We start from the raw sequence: 20,945 nt of genomic DNA, 5'->3' as shown, positions 1-20,945 counted from the left end.
CTAAATGTTATCTATCCTAGGGTTTTCTGTACCATCTCATCATTATGTGTGTATGTATATGTATGTGTTTATGTGTGTGTATATATATACCGTATATACACATATGTACATGTGTCGGCATGTTATTGAAACCAATTAGCCTTATACAGATAAAACTTGCAGTCAGTAAGAAGGATCTCCAGGGCAAGCTTGAGTAGATAAGCACTGCCCCTAACAAAACATGATTAACATTACACATCTCCTGGTATAGTTCTTCCTAATCCACTCCAATGCTTGATTTAATTTTCCCTTTCTGTAAACTCAGATCCAGCGTCACCAGAATGATTTCAAGGGCTCTTTGCGTATGGACTCTGTTGCTTTCTTTATCCCTCCCAGGTTTTCTTACCAAACTCTCTTAAATCTGTTCAGGTGGGGAAATATTTAAGAAGTCATTGACATCAAGACTTGAAACAAGTGTCATGAAACATTGAATCAGATAGTAAAATAATACAGTTGTGCGAGTATGAATGTTGTCAAAAAATGTGAGCAACGGATGGCATTTTTAATGTTGTGTAAGGGTAGCACCCTGGGTATTTCTATGCTGAAAGCTAATCAATATACGTTTTTAATACTAGGATGTATATGGTATTCTCTTAAGTCATACAGATGAAAATACATTACATACTGGGTGGGTTTTGTGTCTTTTGGACTAAGCAGCATATATTTTAATGCACTCAATGGATATTTTGTTTAAACATATGCTTGTTTATTGATAGTTAGGGCCAAGTAAGGAACAGTCGTGTGAGGTTTAGTAGGCAACAAAACAATGTAATTATTCTAGAGAAGATAAATAACATTTTGCTTGTTCTGAATAATCAGTCTCTGTTATGTGTCAACATGAGCACATCTTGTTTTATCAGTTTGCATTTGGTTTTGCTTTTTATAACACGCTTAAAAACCAGTCACAATTGTCTTCACATTTTAGCAGGTTAACATTGTATAGACATTTTAACAACCCGTTTTAAACTTGTATTTTTTTTTATCAAAAAGAAGAATTCTGTCTCTTTCCACAGTATTAGGTGTATGATATCAGAGGACTTTATTGAATATTTTATTGACCGTCTGCTTGCCCTATGCTAACCTGCCTGACATCCTAAGTTTCTCTCTCTCTGGAGATGCCATGTCAGTTCTGATTAAGCAGCAGAGCATGAATTTTCCCGTCATATTTCCTGTGAATAAACTTCATCCCAGCAGGCAGACACTCTACCCAAGTGCATCATGGGAGTGTCCAGATTTTGAGCACAGAACAAGGCATATGAATGGATTTAAGGTGGTATAGACAAGTGTTTGCTTTACAACAGAAGTATTTTCCCTGTGGGGCTTACATCAGCATTTTGTATAATTTTGCTTTACACAAATGTAAAGGTATTGAAGAGGAAAATTTCTTCCCCTGGCAAGTTAATTACTTGACTTCCCATAGAACAAAAGCTTGAAGCACAAACTAAAGAGAAAGTACATCTTTTGCTTAAAATAGGTAACCTATCTAAGAACATAGATTTTATTTGCAGAATAGTTTATTATGAATGCATTTTAATTGACTTAATTTGCTTCCAAAAATTAAATGTCTGTTCTGTTAGGGTGTTACATATTAACATTTTGTTTTAGTTTCCATATACCTTCCTTTTGTGTATACATTTTATATTTTATATCTCCTTCCTTCTCCTTCCTTCTCTTGAAGGGCACAATAACAGAATATTGTGCTACACATTTTTATGATCATATGAACACTTGCAAAAAATGTTGTTGTTGGCCATTGGTTATGAAAGCTATTTGTGTCTTGAACCCTTCCCGACTCCTGCCCGGTAATGTGCCCATGTGTTTGCTGGGCTGCATGACATTTGCCAAGTAATTTTAATACGAGGCAAGTATAAATCCTGCATAATTCTATGGAAGGTTGACAATTTTATTAATTACATTTCTCAGTATATAATGGTTTCTTGGCAAACTAGCTTCCAAGTATCTTAGCAAGATTTTCAGGGCTCAGGAAGGCTCAAGCCATAAAATATTTGTTCTCAATGTAATTATTTCTCTTCGCGTGTTCTTTTCGAATTTTGAACAAACTTTTTCTAAATAATTTGTGTGTTTTTCTTTGGGAAACAAAAATTAAAAACAGACACTCTCAAAGGAAAGGCAAAGCTTTTGAATAATAACTTGGGCTTGAGTTCCACTAAGGCTGTAAATCTCTTGAGTGAAAATAAAATTTTGAAAAAACAGAAGATAGTTTTTTATATTGAAAAGCATATTTTTATTGTTGTGGAGCTAAATAATTAGATACTGTTGGATCAGATTTTACTGCCATCACTCCACAATATGACAAACCTGCATTAACTGCAAAGTCTTCTTAACACAAAAGGCAGGTCTACCCTACGGGGCTAAGTCAACCTGAGTTACGCAACTCCAGCTACATTATTCACGTAGACGTACCTTAGGTCGACTTATTGCAGTGTCTACACCGCGCTGGGTTGACGGGAGAAACTCTCCCATTGACTTACTGTACGCTTCTCGTTGCGGTGGAGTACCGGAGTCAACGGGAGAGCGATTGGCAGTCGATTTAGCGGGTCCTCACTAGATCTGCTAAATCGACCTCCAGTGGATCAATCACTGTGCTTCACTGTGCTGCACTGTGCTTCACTGTGCTCCACTGGTAAGTGGAGACAAGCCCAAAGTTAAATTAGGGAGGAAGGAAAGTAAATGTTGTTGTAGAGCTGTAGAAAGAGTGGCAAGATACGGAGGCACACTTCACAGGCCTCCCATTACTGTTAACAAGCTTTGCTTTTTATCCAAGAAAATTGTGGTTTTACAGTCTTAATATCAACAGGCAGATTACTTGTTGCAACTTGTTTGTTTCCTTTTTAGTGTTTGCTGATGATCTGCCTCTATAATTTTGAATAATTAACTAAAGGTTTCTTTTAGCAATTTCCTTGCCCATGGAACAAAATACACTGTATTACAGAAGTGTCAAACTATTCTGGAGATTTTATTGCCTCATGAATATCACACATGCTTTTAGTGTTAGAACAGCTATTATTTACCACAGTTTATTTGCACTGGTTATTGACTGCCTGGGTTGTTAAGGTTATTTGATCCCTTAAAAGTTATGCTCATCTTAAAATTGTTGTGATCTTGTTTATATTCTCGTTGTATGGTGTCATCATCTTTATCCAATACAGGCAGAGAAAGCTGGGTGGATAAAGGCAGGTATTTAATTTCTGGGCTCGTGGGACCAGGGTGAATAAATCGACCGTCATGTGTTGATTTCTGTGTCCTAATTTTGAATACTTTTAAGCTTTTTCCTCACATAGGAAGGAAAGACTAAAGGCCAGATTTTCAAAAGTATTTAGGTTCCTAAAGATACATTTAGGCACCTAGTGGGATTTTCAAAAAAAAGCACCTAAGCAGGTTAGGCACTTAACTCCCATTGATTGGCCTAATTGCTGTCCAATGTGATGTTAGTCCAGTTCCATAGAGTTCAGTGGCACTGAATTAATGAAGCTAACACCAATTCCCTGCAGAAAGATTGAAGAGTATAGTCTCATGTATAACTCTTTGCACATCAAGGAGAAAATATACCCGCCAGGCCTCTTCAACCTAGAAGGGATTGCTGAGGCCAGCACTTGGCGTTTTAAATTTCACAAGAAATCATTGTTACTAGGTCTGCAACTTCATAAAGAAATTACTGTCCTGAACAGATCCTTTTTCTGCTCCCGTTTCTCCAAGCGCTGAGTCATATGTTCCAGTTGTGTTGGGGGGAAGCTATAGGGTGAAGTAAAATGCAGATATTTTATACATCGGCCACAAAAGCAACCACAAGCCAGCATCTCTTCCGTGGTATCATGCCATCCAAACTTGCATCACCAAATATTGTTCCCCAGCAAAGTTCCTCATAGAACCCAAATTTGCACAAATGAAGTTGTAGCCTGTGAATATGGGGGATGAATCAGAGGAAAACCAAATTATTATGTATAATGCACTGAGGAATAATATACTTTACTATGGAAGACACATAATGTGAGTAGGCTTGATTCTGTAGTCCTTTTTTTTTTTCTGCATAGGGACTGCCAGTCTGGTCCAAATAAATCATTGTTGCTGTGGGAAACAGTAATGTGTTCTCAGCAGAAATCTTCAACTCGTTATGAAATGATATAAGCATGTTGACTGTATGTAGCGGCCATTTGCAAATGCTGGTGTATGAGCACAAAACCTCTGACTATAAGAGGGTCCGAATAGTCACCGTATATTGAACAGCGGGCATCTAATCTGTCCCTCTACTCCAAATGGCACCATACAGTTTTCTGCTTTGTCCCTAACAAGGACTCCACATCTTTTGGCTCTCTACAATGGGTGTTGGGCCGCATAAACAGAAGGGAACATATGATGTTGGTCTAGGACTATGTGTCTAGAAGTTTCACAATCTTTTACATTGAGGTCCTGCAGAGATTGTCCAGGAAACAATGGTATTGTTGATTAATTTGCATTCAGTTTCACACAATTTGAATTCTGAAGAACTTAAGTACATTTGTCATGGTTCCCATATAAGTAAGTAAGCCATTCCTACCAGAAGTATTTTTCAACGTTTCTTTAACAATGGGTGTCTTCATTTAAAGCTGGAAAGCTGAGAGGTGGGTGACTCAGTTATTTTTCTCATGAAATTATAGCCAAGACATTAAATTCATAATTAAGCACGTATTCCTTACTGTATCATTAAATAATTCTTCACGTTGGCTCTGTTTCTGTAGCCATTACTTACCAGAAGAAGCACTTATTCATGCAAATAATAGCATGGAAGTAAATGGACCAGCTTCTTCCCTCTTTATTCACACCGAGTAACACCTTGTTTTGTGAGTAGCCCTTTGCATTTCAGTATGGTTGCTCTCATAGCGAGTAAAAGGCGCACACTGTAGCCCAATGGGACTACATGCGTAAATGCTTTAGTGGCTACTGAATCAAGCCTTTTATAACTCAATGCATAGAAATGTGAGAAGAAATACATATATACTAAATTTATATGTATAAATGCCACATTTATATATCTACAAATGTGGGGGGGGCATCAAATGTAGTACTTTAAGATGTTTTGAAGTGTGTGTGTGTGTATATATATACACACAGACACACAATTGTGCAAGGTTTCCTTCTCATATTACATATATTTAAGAAAACTTTTCACAATAAGTAGGAGGGTGGGAAGATGATTATGGGCATTTGATTAATGGACTTCCTTATAATTCCTTTTTCTGTCCTTTAGATGCAGATTTACACGCCATTGGTTTCAGAGTGTCAATTGGCTTAAAACTTCAAAGGTTTTGGAAAAGATTCCAGATCAATGATCATCTTTCCTGAATGATCAGCTTATCAGCTGTCACGTGTTTACCCCCATCTCGAGTTTCTACCAGCTCAGGGAGTTTATGAAATTTTGATGGAGAAATTAGGTTGTTGCTCATCTTGTACCTTCTTGCTCATAGTATTGACAGTACCACTGAACTGCTTGAGGCAGATAGCATCTCAGTGATCACTGTGCTATTTCAGCTCTCCACTGCTGACAACATCAGAAGTGTTTTAACAGGGTTTTAATGGGCAGCCTCTGTAGCTCCTTGGAGGGTTGCAAATAGCTGCCGTGAAAAACCTTTTCTGCCGCTCTGAGCTGACATGCCCTCCTTTTCTCATCCAGCTGCTGCTTGTTTATGTGACTGCAGCACTGGTGACAAGCACTTCTTATTTGTGCTGGGCACTGTTGAGACTGCAACCTAGACAAGACTCTGCATCCTAAGAGTCCACTCTCAAGAATAAAGCTATAGCTATGAAATCACTGGGGGAAAATGACATTCTGAAAAGAGAGCTCAACATTTCATTCTCTCCATCTGCTCATTTGCAGATAAATAGTGCGTATTATTTCGATCGATCTACAACAGTTTTCTAAATATATCTGTTGATCATATCAGTATATTACTGATGACATTCCAGGACCATCATTAACTTCAGGATCATCATTAACTGGTTTTGAATCACTTTATATGCAGGTTGATGACAACTGTCTTTACCCCCTTAGCAGAAGACATAACTTGTAAAAAATCAGTACTGTTCAAGGCAGGAACTGATTGCAGTGGGCCACTTTCTTGTTGACTGATTGGCCTGTTCTTCTCGTGATCAGAAATGATGCTATGAACACTGCTTTGTCTGGAATATACATAAACTCTCTATTTCCCATTATGTTTCCTGTAACTAATGTGCCCTCAATCAACTTCCAGTTGAGTAATTCCAACCTAGAAAAAAAAATCGGTGTACAATACCCATGGGAAGTAAGACTAGAAACCCATATTAGAAAACCAGCACAGACCAAACTTAGACGATCCACTGACATATAAACTTAATTCAAAAATTATAGGTTTTCACTGAGGGTTTGTGTCCTCAATTTAATAGTTTCTGTGACTTCTTCAGAACTAGTATTCTGTTGTGCATTCTTGAGAGAAAATATACTGTACTATATTCAAACCCCCATAAATTGTGTAGCATCTCAATTTTTACAACCAAAAATATACCTTGTGTAAGAGTTTGAAATATTATTTGTGAGGAAGCAATGAAGGGTTGTTTTGGGATTTATTTTTTGTACCTACCAGTGAAATTTAATCTTTTCAGTAGCCTGCATCATATGAAAGAATTGTATGTCCCAATTCAGTCGGTCTTATCTTCTTTTATTCCTCATGTAAACATATAAGTTAAGATATTTGAATTGTGTACAAAGAAGGAATGTGTAATTAGGTAAGTATCTAAACAGGATAGCAAGTAGGCAGAAGGAGAGAGAAAGAGAGAGAGAGAGAGAGTCAGTAGAAGAAGCACTTGACTGACAAGCACCAAACCATTGAAAGAAAACTGGTATAAACATAACGCTTCATCTACAGAATGTTTTTTAAAAAACAAAACAACAAAGCCCCACCCTTCTTGGCACATTTCCATTAGTATGAGAATGTGGCATCACAGAACAGTCCTGTGGTATGCAATTGTGTTAAGTGAGAGGTGTTACAGATGGTTATTGGATGGATAAAGTGCCCCGGAGCTCACAACTCTCCCAAATGCCTGGAAATTCTCTCGACAGCCTTGGGTCTAAAACCATGAGTGTAAAGTAAAAGTTAAATCTCATATGTATTAAAAGCTACAAATGAAATTTAAAGGTCATTTTAACTTGCGAAGATTAAAAGTTCTCCTTTGCTGTATTCTTCTGTCTACTCTGCTTACAGCAAATCCATTCAACAGCTGAAACACTTAAATACCAAAAAGAAAAGGAGTACTTGTGGCACCTTAGAGACTAATTAATTTATTTGAGCATGAGCTTTCGTGAGCTACAGTGAGCTGTAGCTCCAGAAATAGTGGAGCTGTAGTGTCCAGAAATGCCCTACTTTTGCTGACATACACTGATCTCTGAGCTGAATGAAAAATAAGATTTAAAAATATCTTAAGAGCAATAGTAGGATACAGTTGTAGAAAGTTGAGAAAATCCTTGCTGTAATATACACATTTTGGGGCTTATCTAGTTAAATTCCCAGATTTATAGTACATTCGAAAATACACTATTACTACGTTACAACCCCATGTCTAAAATAACTGAACTTACCTTATTTGTTTGACGATAAATCTTAAGAGGGATGATCTTATTATAATGTGTTAATGTGTAAAGTTTCTTTCTGTATCACATAAATTATATATTTATTTATCTAATACCTTCACCTGTTTTGTTTTGTTTTTATGTAAAGAGAGCACGTCTGACTGAACAGCAGTGTGGTCCAGAACATAGGGATTTGGAGTCAGCAGACCTCACTTCTATTCATAGGTCAGCCACTCACAGAGCGTATGACTTAACACACCTCTCTGTGCTTTTGGTTCCCCTCCCACCCTTTGACTGTGTTGTCTACTTAGATTGTAAGCTCTTTGGGACAGAGATTGTCTCTGACTGAATGTATGTACCTCTGGTATAAACGAGGGCACAATGGGACCCTGAACACAGCTGGAACCTTTAGGTGCTATTGTAATACAAATAATAATCATCAAGATTAGGGGAGAAGCACATATCTGTTTTTAAAACATTTGTTTAGTGAGTTAAGTGAAAAACCGTTGATGATTCTTTGATTTGTGTGTCTAAAGGTACGTCTGCACTGCGATCAAAAACACAACGGCATCGAGTCTCGGCGCTTACGTCAGCTGACTTGGGCTTGAGTTGCAGAGCTTAATACAGCAGCGTAGCAGTTCTGGCTGGGGCTGGAACCTAGGCTCTGAGACTGTCCCCCATCAGTCTCAGAGCCCAGGCTCCAGCCCGGGCTCGAACAGCTACACTGCAGTTTTATAGCCACGCAACGCAAGCCCCACAAGTCCAAGTCAGCTGTTCCGGGTCTTTTATTGCATTGTGGATAGTGGATATTTACACATCCTTCCATGAGTAAAAGTTTTTTCTTGGGATGTTTTACTTTCAGTATAATGACTAGGGCCTAATCCACCGAGTCAGTGAGAGTCTTTTCATTGGCTTCAGTGGGCTTTGGACCTGGCCTCCAGTTCAGGATTCTTGCTTTAGTCCTCCTTTCTCGTAGGAACAAATGATTTATTGCTTAATATTTGTACCCTTCATGATGCTGCTGCTGACATTTTGTGGCATTAGTTTGTATTTTGTGTTGATCTTGATGAAGGGCAGGAATGGCAGCAAGTGTTTGTTTTAGGTTTATTATAACACACATTTTTTGTCACCTTAGTTGGTTCAGTTGGTGCTTTGAAATTACTCTTGCATTAGTGTTGTGCCTCAGGCTAAATTGTTGACTGCTCCACTGTTCATGTTATTTCCCTTGCTTTTATGTTCACTGCCATCCTATAGTTTTGCTTCGCTAATTTGGGTGTGATGGTATGAAATATCACTTTGGGTTTTATCCTGCAACCTTTGCTCATATGAGTAAGGCTTAAGCCTTCAGGATGTTGTGTTGAAGTTAGTGAGAATATCTGTGTGAATAAAGGCAGTGGGATTAAACTCGCGATTAGTGAGTTTCCCGTTTACAAATAATATTTTAATCTTTATTCTTGACATGTTGAAAAGAAAAGACTCTTTTGGAAGGTCAAAAATTCACTAGTCGTCAGAGCCACATTAGCTTAAGAGACTGAACTTAAGTCGTTGTGCTGTGTATCTTGTATAGGTGCATTATGTAATTTCACTGATTACATGTTTCTGTATATATCTCAGCAGGCTCAGTAGTGAGATCCCGGCAGTGAGTTAACAAAAAGAAAGCGCAGCCATTGGTTCCCTGTTTCTCTAATGCAACAGAACAAAGACTATGTAAAAGGGCAGTTGGTAATTTATCTAAAATGGTGTATTGTATCCAGGTTTGTTTGGGTTTTATTTTTATTTTTTAAGATCCAAATTAGATTGTGCTCGAGGAAGGAAGGTATTTAGAATTCTTTGAATCAGTTAAGCCAAGTTTGTCATTTTTCTCTAAGATCAAAATGAAATGGGGGTGAAGTAGGCTTGAAAGCCATGTGGGACTATTGGTAATGCTGTCATAAACTGGAAGCCTCAGCATAAAGACTTCAGCGCCCAGTTGCTGGTTTGCATTGCGCAATGAGGGTGTGTAGCGGTAATAGAGAGGACTTTGCAGGATGCTAAGGCAAAATAAATATATCTTTATCCTAAGTGCCTTGGGACAGGCAAGATACTGAATATCCAATAAAGGGCACTCTTTTAGTCCTACAGATGCATGCTGTATGGAATGCTACTGGCCACATTGGAAATGTTTTCCTAGAGCTAGTCTCTGGGTAGAAGACTGAAGGGCTTAATCAAATCAAAAAGATTTTGAAGTATTCTTTTCTTATCTAGTTTTTATGTTTACTAAACAGATGAAGGAAAATGTAAGATTCACAGCAATAATTTATTAATAATAATGATAATATTAAAAATGACATGCACACAACACTCATGCCCAGAGATTCTGAGTACCTGAAAAATTCATTGACATGTAACTCTGAATGTCAGTTTTGGTTTCTCAGGATTGTGCCCATACTCCTGATTTACTCACAACAGTTCCCATAATTAATGGCTTTGGGCCTGCTCCTAGCCCCACTGATTTAATTGGGTTATAAATGTTTCCTGCCTCATGAAGTGAAAATTTAGGATGATAGTTGGGGACCAATAGCCAATTATTTTATTCAGTATTTGGATATTTAGGAGTAGGACATACATGTTAATGAGTACTTGACTAATTGTTCTCGCGGCTTTAGCAGATTGGGGCTTTTGTTTGCCCATAAAACAGAGAACGATTAATCCATCTGGACTAGCATTCAGACTCCTTTTCTTCTATTTTTTTACTAGGCCAGAATGAAAAAATGGTGCCATTGCTGTGTGTTTATTAGGGTACAAATGAAAAGACTTGTCCTGCAAATATTTGTAGTCACATGCTGCAGAGTTTTTTAGACACATTTTATTAAGCAACTGCTGGATAAAACCCTATCAGAACTAATTTTCATTTCTATAAATCTCAGAATATACGTCATTCATTAATGAGGATGAAGGCAATCATGTGTAGCAAAGCCACACTGGTGTACTTTTGTGTTCTGGCATTTTGAGGGAAATGAATATCATCTCTCTTTCATTTACTGTCATCACTATGACTTCCTTTGTTTCCACATGCTGAGGTTTGGCAGTCTTGGAATCAGTCAGATTATTTATTAAATATAATTTTTACCCTATGCTACTTATTACAAGTCTGCATATTCAGTGACAGAATTGATTCTAGCTGGTGCTGCTGCACTTTTAATGTTACCTTTTATGTTCATGTTTGTTCCAACAGAGTGGCCACTAGCACAGACAACATGAACTTGTATCACCCGCAAACTGACAACACTGGAGCCATCAGTTTATCATTATCCCTGCTAGTGTATCTGATTTAATTTTGCTACAAGTGGATTAATTCTTAAAATTGCAGTGCTTTTTGCTTGTTAATAGTCAGTAAATGATTCTGGGGGATGGGGGAATGGAATTCATCAGTTCTGTAGTCGTTTTAATTCTTCCAGTTTTAAGTTGTTCTATAAATATGTCTTTATGGATGTAGTTTTACTAGCTTAAAAACATCTAATTGAAACCAGTTGCTTAAATCTCTTTGGATCAAGAAGGCAGTAATAAGCAAAGAGAGTATCTTATCCCTAAAATCCAGAAATGCTTAGTGACTGGTATACTTGATGCATGTGTAATCAGTTTACTTTCAGCTTCTTGTTTCATCTAAAACCTTAGCTCTTTTGGTGTGATCTAATACTAAAGTGGAAGGGTATGTTTGTGCTTGTCTCTAAGACCATCAACGAGTGAAACAAAATGATGAAAAAAAGCTCAGGATGCTGGAAGGTTAAAAAGCATCATATTAGTCTCATTGCATCTTCCTTTGTGTCATAAATGTGCTTTAGAATATTATTGCACTTCCCAAAAATTAACATTAGGTTTCATTTCTGTCAGATTATTATTTTGCTGTTAGCTCTTACAGTAGCCTTTCAGCACAGGAATTGTATGTTTTTGGTGGTCATACAGCACGCAGCATAACGGAGCCATAGGATTTTTGGATGCTATCATAATATATAGTTTAATACTTTTACTACTGCTAGTAATAATAATAGCAGCTCAAGGGCAAACTCCAAAGGGGAAAAAATTGTACTTGTTCCCTTTTTTTTGCTATTTCCTGATCTACAAAGAGGAGCTTAAAGGGTTTGGACTTTTTTTTCCTCTTGTTTTATAGGTTAGAAATGTGGGTGCTGTCTAGCCTGGAAGATATAATGGCTGGAGAACTAATAAGAAGGTGACATCAAAAGAGACAGGAAATTGAAAGTTGAACACTTAAGAGAGGGAAGGATTTTTAGTCATACTGGTTAAAATTTTCTGGAGTTCGATTTTGTTAATGCCTCTCTAATGTAAGTGACTAATGACTATTTGGACAAAGGAAGCCTTTGTTAAAGATTTGACACCTGTGTCTCTCCAGTTTAGGTGCATGTGCTAACAATGCACATCCTATGTGATCCCGAAGAAGTCCTCTAGCAAAACTAGTGAAGCCTGTAGTTGACATTCCTGATATTTCTAACGTGGGAAGCAAGCAAAAAACAACATAAAAAAACCCAAAAATCAACAACAACAAATGACCTTCGCCAAATGTTTTAGACCTTCTTTATACATTATGAAGGAAAAAATAAATGACACAAGCCCACTTTTAAAACAGATTCTTTGCAGGTAAACTTAACCAGTCTGAGATAGAAGCAAAAAAAGTGTAAGACATATGCATCTTATTTTGCATCTCTCTCTATACATATATCATCACTTATCTAAATGGGCAAGTTGTGACATGGACCTTTATGCAAAAATTATTTAACTTGGAAAGCTTTACATATAATTCAAAATAAGCAACTCACAATTGTTCTGCTTGATTTAAAATATATATCTAAAAGTAGAATTACTGTATCTGAACCTATTAATCTAGATGCATTAAAATAACTGTTGCAACATAAATTTTCAAAACGTAATAAATTTGGAGCTTACATTTGGACATGTTGCCATCTCAAAATACATATTAGACTGAGTGTGTGCCTTCTGTGCAGTAACATCTTATTCTGTTCTGGAGTGAAGAAACAGTGAGAGTTAGACTTCCAAAATATCTTTTTCTAGGACTCTGCGTTGATAAACAAGTAACATTTCACACAAGCCCTTTCTTAAAAATCATTGCTATTTGTTGATTTTAAAAGTGCGCACACGTATTTTGTCCATAAAAGATCTACCCATTACAACAATAATCAGAGATCCTTTTTCTTGTACATTTTTGACATTCTGCAGATCTGAGGTATTCTGTCTACTAAGGATAGTAGGCTTCCCTTTGGAATTCATATGTTTCATTAAAAGCCAGGGGCATATTTGGTTCAGGAGACCTGAGGTGACCTGTAAATGGAAGCTGTCCTTTTGCTGCTTAGCTGGATCATCATTAGAAGAAACTGAAGTACAAGGCCAGGATACCTCATGATAGCATAATAAATCTAATACGTTAGTAATAGTAAGAACTTATGTAGCATTTTATATGTTCAAAGCACATTACAAACATAATTTAGTTCACATAACTTTGTTGTGAGGGGAAGGTAATCAATTTCCCCATGTACAGATGAGGAAAATGAGCGAGGAAGATTAACTGACTTCCACAAGGCCTCAGAGAGAGAGTCTGTATCAGACCTGGGAATAGAACTGAAGAGTGCCTCTACATTTTTGCATGGGGATGTCTGACTTTGAATCTTGATCTATGTTCATAGGCTGGCAGGAGGTAAGAGAAGACGGCACCCTGTTTTGGTAAACATATCTTTCCATTGACTACGTTGTCCCATTCAGAAATTAATTTTTGCCTTTTTTCTGTACTTTCACTAAAACTATAACACTATTCTCGCTACATCTTCACAGTTGAGTGGCTACAGTTTATTGACAGGCTGAGAAAGAAAACATCTACCAGTTGTCGTGTCAGTGCACACAGTGAGCATGTTCATTGGAGAGAATAAAGTTGGAGTTGTGGTTAAGCCACTGGACTGGGACTCGGGTAATCGGGGTTCCGTTGCTGGCTCTGCCACAGAGTCCTTATGTGGCCTTGGCCAGGTCACTGAGGGTTTATCTATGTGAGAAACTTGCACTGGTTTAACTTCAGGCGTGATTTTAAACCAACTGGTGCAAAAGGCTATATGGACACGGTTATTTCAGTTTAAACCAGTTTAGCATTAATTGATTAGGAATCTCCATAGCTTTTTGTTCTGGTTTAACTAAACTGGTTTTAAACCCTATTTAAGTCAAACTGGTGCAACTTCTGGGTCTAGAAAAAGGCTGAATCTCTCTGCATCTTAGTTCCCAAATCTCTGTGTATCTTAGTTCCCCATATGAGGACAATGCTTCTTTTCTCTTACTTGTTGACAGGTTTGTATAATTAGAGTATAAATTCTTTGAGGCAGATACTGTCTGTTATTATGTTTATGTAGAGCACCTAACATAATAGGGCCCCAGTGTCAATTGGACCCTCTAGACACAACTGCAGTACCAATAATAATAATCATAAATACAGTTAATCACATTGCGGTCATAGACAGTTATGGGGAAAACGCACAGTTTCATCTGCACTAGCCAGGTTGTGTGTCTGCACCCCTGAGTCACAGCTGTGATGACTGAGAAAGAAGTGCTGTACCTATTAGCTCCTCAATCAGAATTAGCTGCCAGACAGCAGTGAACAGGTGAGTTGTCTCATGGAGATGCTTTAGCTGAACCCAGGGAGTTCTGGGTGTTCTAGATTAATTGGTTGGTTTATGAACTGCTATCCATGTGCGTTAAAAAATGCTCTTTCTATCCTAAATCAGAATGCTGGGTTTGAAAGGTTGCATACGATCTACAGTAGCTATCTATCCTATCTAGCTGTGTCTCTCTCTAATTATATCAGCCTTTATTCTGTACCCATCACCCCTGTTTCTGTGCTATCTCTATAAGGCTACCTATCAACAAAGCAAAATGAATTGAGCATAAGCTTGATTGTAATTGGTTTGCTTGCAATATTTAATCCATTGGCTAGTGAGGCTGTGCTTTCTAATGCTATGTGCTTAACTGCTCATCCTTTCTTTTGTTGTTGGTTATTATTTGTACGATGATATTGCCTGTATATCCCATCTGAGACCTGTTGTGCTAGGCACTGTACAAATACATAGTAAGAAACAGTCCTTTCCCTAAAGAGAGCACGATCTAGAAGATATATTGAATGAAAAAGAATAAATAAAATGATCATTGAACTCCTGTCCCAGGGATCACAGGGATTGCTGGACTGGATCAGATCTGTCGTCCATCTAATCCCGTAGTCCATTGCCAACAGTAGCCAGTACTAGTTGCTTCAGAATACGTGCAAAAAATCCTGCAGTTATGGGATAACATGTCCCTGGGGAAAGTTACTTTCTAGCCCCAGTAGTGAGAGATAGGCTTAAGCCAGGGAGCAGGAGTGTTCCCTAATGTTCTGAATATTTAATATTATAGCCCTAAATATACTTTATGTACTTTGTCAGTTCCAATATTGTGTATTATAGTACACCAGTACTAACCTTTGGCCTACTTTCTTAATATTCTAGTAACTGTAGCACAAGAGCAAGACAAGCATGTACACACACGCACACACAAACCAACCAACCAAACTAAAAAGGGGCTGACTTCTCTGGTCTAACACGTTAATTTTGAACCCTGTTATGAAATTGGCCAGAGATTCCTGCAGGAGAATTCACCTTTCAGTAAGGTGACAGTCCACCAGCATAGCTGCCTCATACGCCAGCTGCCTTACTCCTGGCATAAGGGGGCAGAGGAGACGTGCTGGATGTGGTCTGGAGGCAGGATGAGAGAGGGCATGGGAGAGCCAAGCTTCGCTACGGCTGGTCCTCTGCTGATGTACAGAGCTTCCACCTCTGGCAGAAATTACAGCAAGCCTCTTGAGGCTCTAACTTCCACCAGGACGAGGGGGCTGAGGCTCAGAGAACTGCCACAGTCCATGACGTGGAAGCACAGTGAAGAATTGGGACCTGAGTCAGAAATAATTATTCAGAACATGCATTAGAATAACCAACTTTTTTAAAAGATATTAATTGCAAGTGTATGTCATAGAAACCCCAGCAAAACCTAACAAGGGCTAAATCCTGTCTTCACCTCTTGGTTTCGTGCAACTATAGGCACGATATGGTACTTACCAGAGCTGCTCAGACAGTAGAGGAAACGCATGGTGGAGCAGCAATATGCGAGCATCATCTTCGGCAGCCACGTGTCGCCGTCCACAGCTTAAGGCCAGCCATGCCTACTAGTTGCTGGACATGTGACTTCTTGGGCAAGTGGAATTGCAGCTGGCACAGCATCCAGTCTCCTCTCCAAGCTCACTCACATAGGTCAACTAGACACGTAGCTCTGCTGCTGCCTGGGTTCACTCGGGCCTACAAAAGCTCACCCGGCCTTCTTTTCTCTTAACTGCCTAACATAGGGTAAGATTTGGCCCAAGCAAGCTTAGGATAGCTGGAATTGTTAGTTGGTTTTACAAAATACAGTGTATCCGTTCAGTTGTAATTATAGATCCAAGGGATCTAAACATCACACTTACATTCTGCAAAGCCATAACTTTGTAAAATGTAACGGGTGCCCTGCTACCATATGTTACCAGAGTTTACCCTGACTACACAGCACAGAAGTCCTTAAAAATAAAGGAGAAATCTAACAAAGGAATGGAAAATCTCATCAACTCACACTGTATCCTAGATGCTGCTTCTGTGCCTCTGTTTTGGCACTGCTTGAAACCTTGATGTAAGACAAATAGAAATGTTTTCCTAGTGGTGTGAGATGCAGCAGACTGCTGCAGCTAGTGTGTGTTGAAAATGCAAAATGCAAAATTATGTTTCTTCTATCAGTTGGGAATTTTGTGGAATTTGCTTCCATTTGACAGTGTTTCCAGATGGAAATAAGCAACTGCCTTCTTTGTTCAGGGCAATCTTCATTTAGTTTCAGTGTTTTTTTCAATAGTGTGCTACGAGATGTTATTCCACTTGAGTATCTGGAGGCTTTCGTTCATTTCTGCCATTCTTTCATAGCTGTTCCTCTTTTTGAACAAATAAGACCAATTCCAGTGGAAGGGTTGTAAAGTTGGTTGTATTTTTAATTGTTTTAATGTTTTTTTATTTTTGTAGTACAGTAGTCTAGAACCCTGTAAAAGTTAGTGGTAAAATAATTTTTGAAGGGCAGACTGAGTTCAGATGGTTCAAATATACAAATTCAGTTCCAGCATTATTTGGATCTTCGCACCTCAGTGTCCCAGTAGAGAAATCAGATATTGAGTTTTTACAGGTTTTGCTGTAAAAACTGAGCCCGACAGAACTTTTAATGACTAATGGATTTTGCAGAAGTGATTTTACTGCCCTAGATGTCCATTAGCAGTTTTGGGCTTATTTCTTTGCTGGAAAGCTAAATGGCTGTTACTTGCACTTTTATATGAGTTAAATATTTGCACGAGATGACATTTGTAATTGTGGTTTATAATGTACAGTACTGCCATTTATAAAGTAAAAAGAAAAGTGATACAGAAAATTGTCAATATATTTAGGCATAATATATTTTACCTGTGGCTTAAAGCATGTATCATTAAAGTTTCTATCTACACTATGACAGGTTTCAGAGTAACAGCCGTGTTAGTCTGTATTCGCAAAAAGAAAAGGAGTACTTGTGGCACCTTAGAAGCTAACCAGTTTATTTGAGCATAAGCTTTCGTGAGCTACAGCTCACTTCATCGGATGCAACGATGAACATCCGATGAAGTGAGCTGTAGCTCACGAAAGCTTATGCTCAAATAAATTGGTTAGTCTCTAAGGTGCCACAAGTACTCCTTTTCTATCTACACTATGTCATTTCAGAGCAAACTCCATGCAGTTCTAATATGTCTGTTGAAGTCTCTTAGGTGCAGATTTGGTGGTGTTGAACTTCAGTCAACATCAGTTACATTGTATTAAGTGTCTACTGCTGTCCTTTGCTTATGTATCCTACTTTGTCAGTGATGGTGGGATTTTGAAGTATCCTGATAATCCAGGGGTGTTTTGTTTTGTTTTGTTTTGCTGTGGGGATGATTGATAAAATATCTTTCCATGAAATGAGGAGCCTAATAAAGCTGGCATTTTTAAATCTTTGTTGACCAGCCAGATATTTACCAAAAATAATCCTGTGTTATATGCTGTCTTGTTAGACAGATACAGATCTTGACTCTTAAAACATCCTACTGAATGAAAAGAAATATTTGTCAATATGTAAATAATAATATTTTTATCTATGTAATTCCAAGAATTAGCATGACATTTTAGAGATAAATATGGAGTCCCTGCCTATATGGCTGTACTCTAATACCTAGACTGTTACTTCCTGCATTGTAAGATGATACAGAGCCAGATCCTGGGGCCCAGCCTATTAACATCCCCAGTGCAGCTCAGCAGTGATGTATGTCTGCAAATGTAGCTTTAAAATCATTCTGGCATTCTGTGTATCCTGGAGTCATCGGATAGTAGTCCAGGCCCCGAACAAAATATAGAAACTCCTGCATGCTGCTCTACGTTATGCCAGTTGCCCTGGGACCTAAGGCCACCGCACCCCTTATTCTGAGTGTTGCACATGTCTACACAGGGAAATTGACCGGCAAATCTATAACAGAATAATTATTCTGGAATAAAGTCACTTTTATTCTGGATTAGTGTGTCCACTCAGGTGAGTTATATCAGCATAATTATTGTGGTACAGTTTATTCCACTACAACTGTATTGGTAAATTGCCCCATGTAAGCAAGGCCCTAGGAAAAAGGTGATGTTGGAGCTGCTATGGCAGCACCCACATTGCTTAAAGATTTCCCTGTGCTGGAGATGTGCTGGTGGATTTGTGCTGGAAATGGCCCACCTTGATTATCATACACAATGTAAGGAGAGTGGTCACTTTGGATAAGCTATTACCAGCAGGAGAGTGAGTTTGTGTGGTGGGGGGGGGTGTGAGAAAACCTGGATTTGTGCTGGAAATGGCCCACCTTGATTACCATACACATTGTAAGGAGAGTGGTCACTTTAGATAAGCTATTACCAGCAGGAGAGTGAGTTTGTGTGGTGGTGGGGGGGTGAGAAAACCTGGATTTGTGCTGGAAATGGCCCAACTTGATTATCATACACATTGTAAGGAGAGTGATCACTTTAGATAAGCTATTACCAGCAGGAGAGTGGGGTGGGAGGAGGTATTTTTTCATGCTTTTTTGTGTGTATATAATAAGATCTTCTATACTTTCTACAGTATGCATCCGATGAAATGAGCTGTAGCTCACGAAAGCTTATGCTCAAATAAATTGGTTAGTCTCTAAGGTGCCACAAGTACTCCTTTTCTTTTTGCGAATATAGACTAACACGGCTGTTACTCTGAAACCTGTTTATTTTAAAAAATTAATTATTTTACTAGTGATCCAACAATGCAAGAAAGAAGAGGGATGATTATTATGTTATGAAGAGCTGTACAATCTACCCAGAATAAAATCTCCTTTTGGTGATTTAGGTTTTGGGTAGAGATTAGGAAAGTAGTACTTTTTTTCAGCTCATCCCCCACCCACAATTATTTCAATTTTTTTTTTAAAGACTTGATCACTCTGTCAGACAAGGGCTGAAGATCTGTTCAGCTTAGCCCTCAAGTTAACAAAGTTAACAAACTTCTTAGCTTGAACTATCGATAAGCTGTAGCTTTAAAGTAATGAATGTTTAAATTTGGTAATCACGTACGTTGTTAAATGTATGTATTGTTATTTCAAGTCACACATTCCCTGCCTTAAAAGTCTTACAAAGATTTACAAAGACCAGGCACATGAGCAAAACGTGGAGCAACAATTCAGGGAAGAAAGGACAAGGGGAGATGATAGGTGAGAAGTAAAAGGATGAAGGATTTTTGGACAAAGTTGGACTGTAGGGGAAATAGTTGGAAACTGTTCCAAGCTAGGGGCAGAATGAGAGAAGGTACAAAGGGAAGAGAGGACAGGGAAATGAAAGGAACAGGTAGACAAGACGCACAGGCAACAAGTGAGAAGAAAAGAGATCAGTTATATATGCGAGAACAAGTTTATGAGAAGCATAAGAGAGCAGATCCTCAGCTGGTTTAAACTGTTATTACTGTATATGTGGCACCTTAGAGACTAGCAAATTTATTTGAGCATAAGCTTTTGTGAGCTACCGCTCACTTCTTTGGATGCATCCGATGAAGTGAGCTGTAGCTCACGAAAGCTTGTGCTCAAATAAATTGGTTAGTCTCTAAGGTGCCACAAGTACTCCTTTTCTTTTTGTGAATACAGACTAACACGGCTGCTACTCTGAAACCTGTCATTACTGTATATATAACAATGACAACTTACCCCAGCTGATGATCTGCTACAAGGAATTTGAAAAGGATGAATTAAGTCCAAATTTCATCTTAATCTGCCCTTCCTTGTTTTTTCTATTTAAATCTGACCTTTTAAAATAATTAGTAATTGATATGAAACAAGTGAAAAATAAATACTTAGTCCTGCCTTGAGTGCAGGGGACTGGACTAGATGACCTCTCAAGGTCCCTTCCAGTTCTATGATTCAATGAAAATCTAACGTTAAACATGGGACTGAGCATCTAGGGGAGATATTATAAAAGTTAGGCCACTGCCCACAACAGAATTGCCTTGGTGTCAAGGAGTGTCCGAGCTGTTAGCTTCTAAATGATATTGCAGTTCTGGCATGCAGAAACAAGAGAATCTCAAGTAGGAGTCAAGAGGTTATTTTACCTCTATAGTTGTCACTAGCTGCTGGAATACTGTGTCCAATTCTGTGCCCATAATTAGAGAAGAATGTTGATAAATTGGAAAGAGTTCAGAGAAGAGCCATGAGAATGAATAAAGAATTAGAAAACATGCCTTATCGTGATAGACTCAAAGAGTTCAATCTATTTAGCTTAACAGAGAGAAGGTTAAGGGGTGACTTGATTAGCAGTAAGGGTAATTAACCCTTGGGACAATTTACCAATGGTCATGGTGGATTCTCCATCAGTGACCATTTTAAAATCAGGATTGGATTTTTTTCTTCTAAAAGACATGCTTTAGGAATTATTTGGGGGAAGTTGTGTGGCGTGTATTATACTGGAGGTCAACTAAATGATCACAATGGTTCCTTCTGGCCTTCGAAGCTATGAATAATGAATGAGTGCTGTATAAAGATAATGGAGTAGATTCTCCAGCTGATGTAAATTGGCACTGCTTCATGACTTCAGTGGAGCTAGGACAGTTTTCACCATTTGAGAATCTGGTCTAATATATACAGTCGGAATCGCTTTACTCAACAGAAATACGGCCACCTCTT

General features: G+C 38.3%; 1 protein-coding gene and 1 long non-coding RNA gene across 10 annotated transcripts in view; one reads left to right on the top strand and one right to left on the bottom strand.

Moving 5' to 3' along the window:
- Positions 1-20,945, top strand: part of BCAS3 (BCAS3 microtubule associated cell migration factor) — a 489,647-nt gene that overhangs the window by 337,366 nt on the left and 131,336 nt on the right. The gene's annotated exons all lie outside the window — the stretch shown is intronic.
- The window catches only part of LOC142000533 (uncharacterized), a 69,436-nt gene continuing 61,125 nt past the window's right edge, over positions 12,635-20,945 (bottom strand). Inside the window, exon 4 of the long non-coding RNA XR_012642269.1 lies at positions 12,635-12,650. This is a non-coding gene — a long non-coding RNA (uncharacterized LOC142000533). The remainder of the gene's footprint in view (positions 12,651-20,945) is intronic.

Source organism: Natator depressus, chromosome 17, assembly GCF_965152275.1.
Source record: "Natator depressus isolate rNatDep1 chromosome 17, rNatDep2.hap1, whole genome shotgun sequence".
Taxonomy (NCBI): Eukaryota; Metazoa; Chordata; order Testudines; family Cheloniidae; genus Natator; species Natator depressus.
Note: the sequence above shows the minus strand (reverse complement) of the source record. Positions and strands in the feature narration are given on the sequence as shown.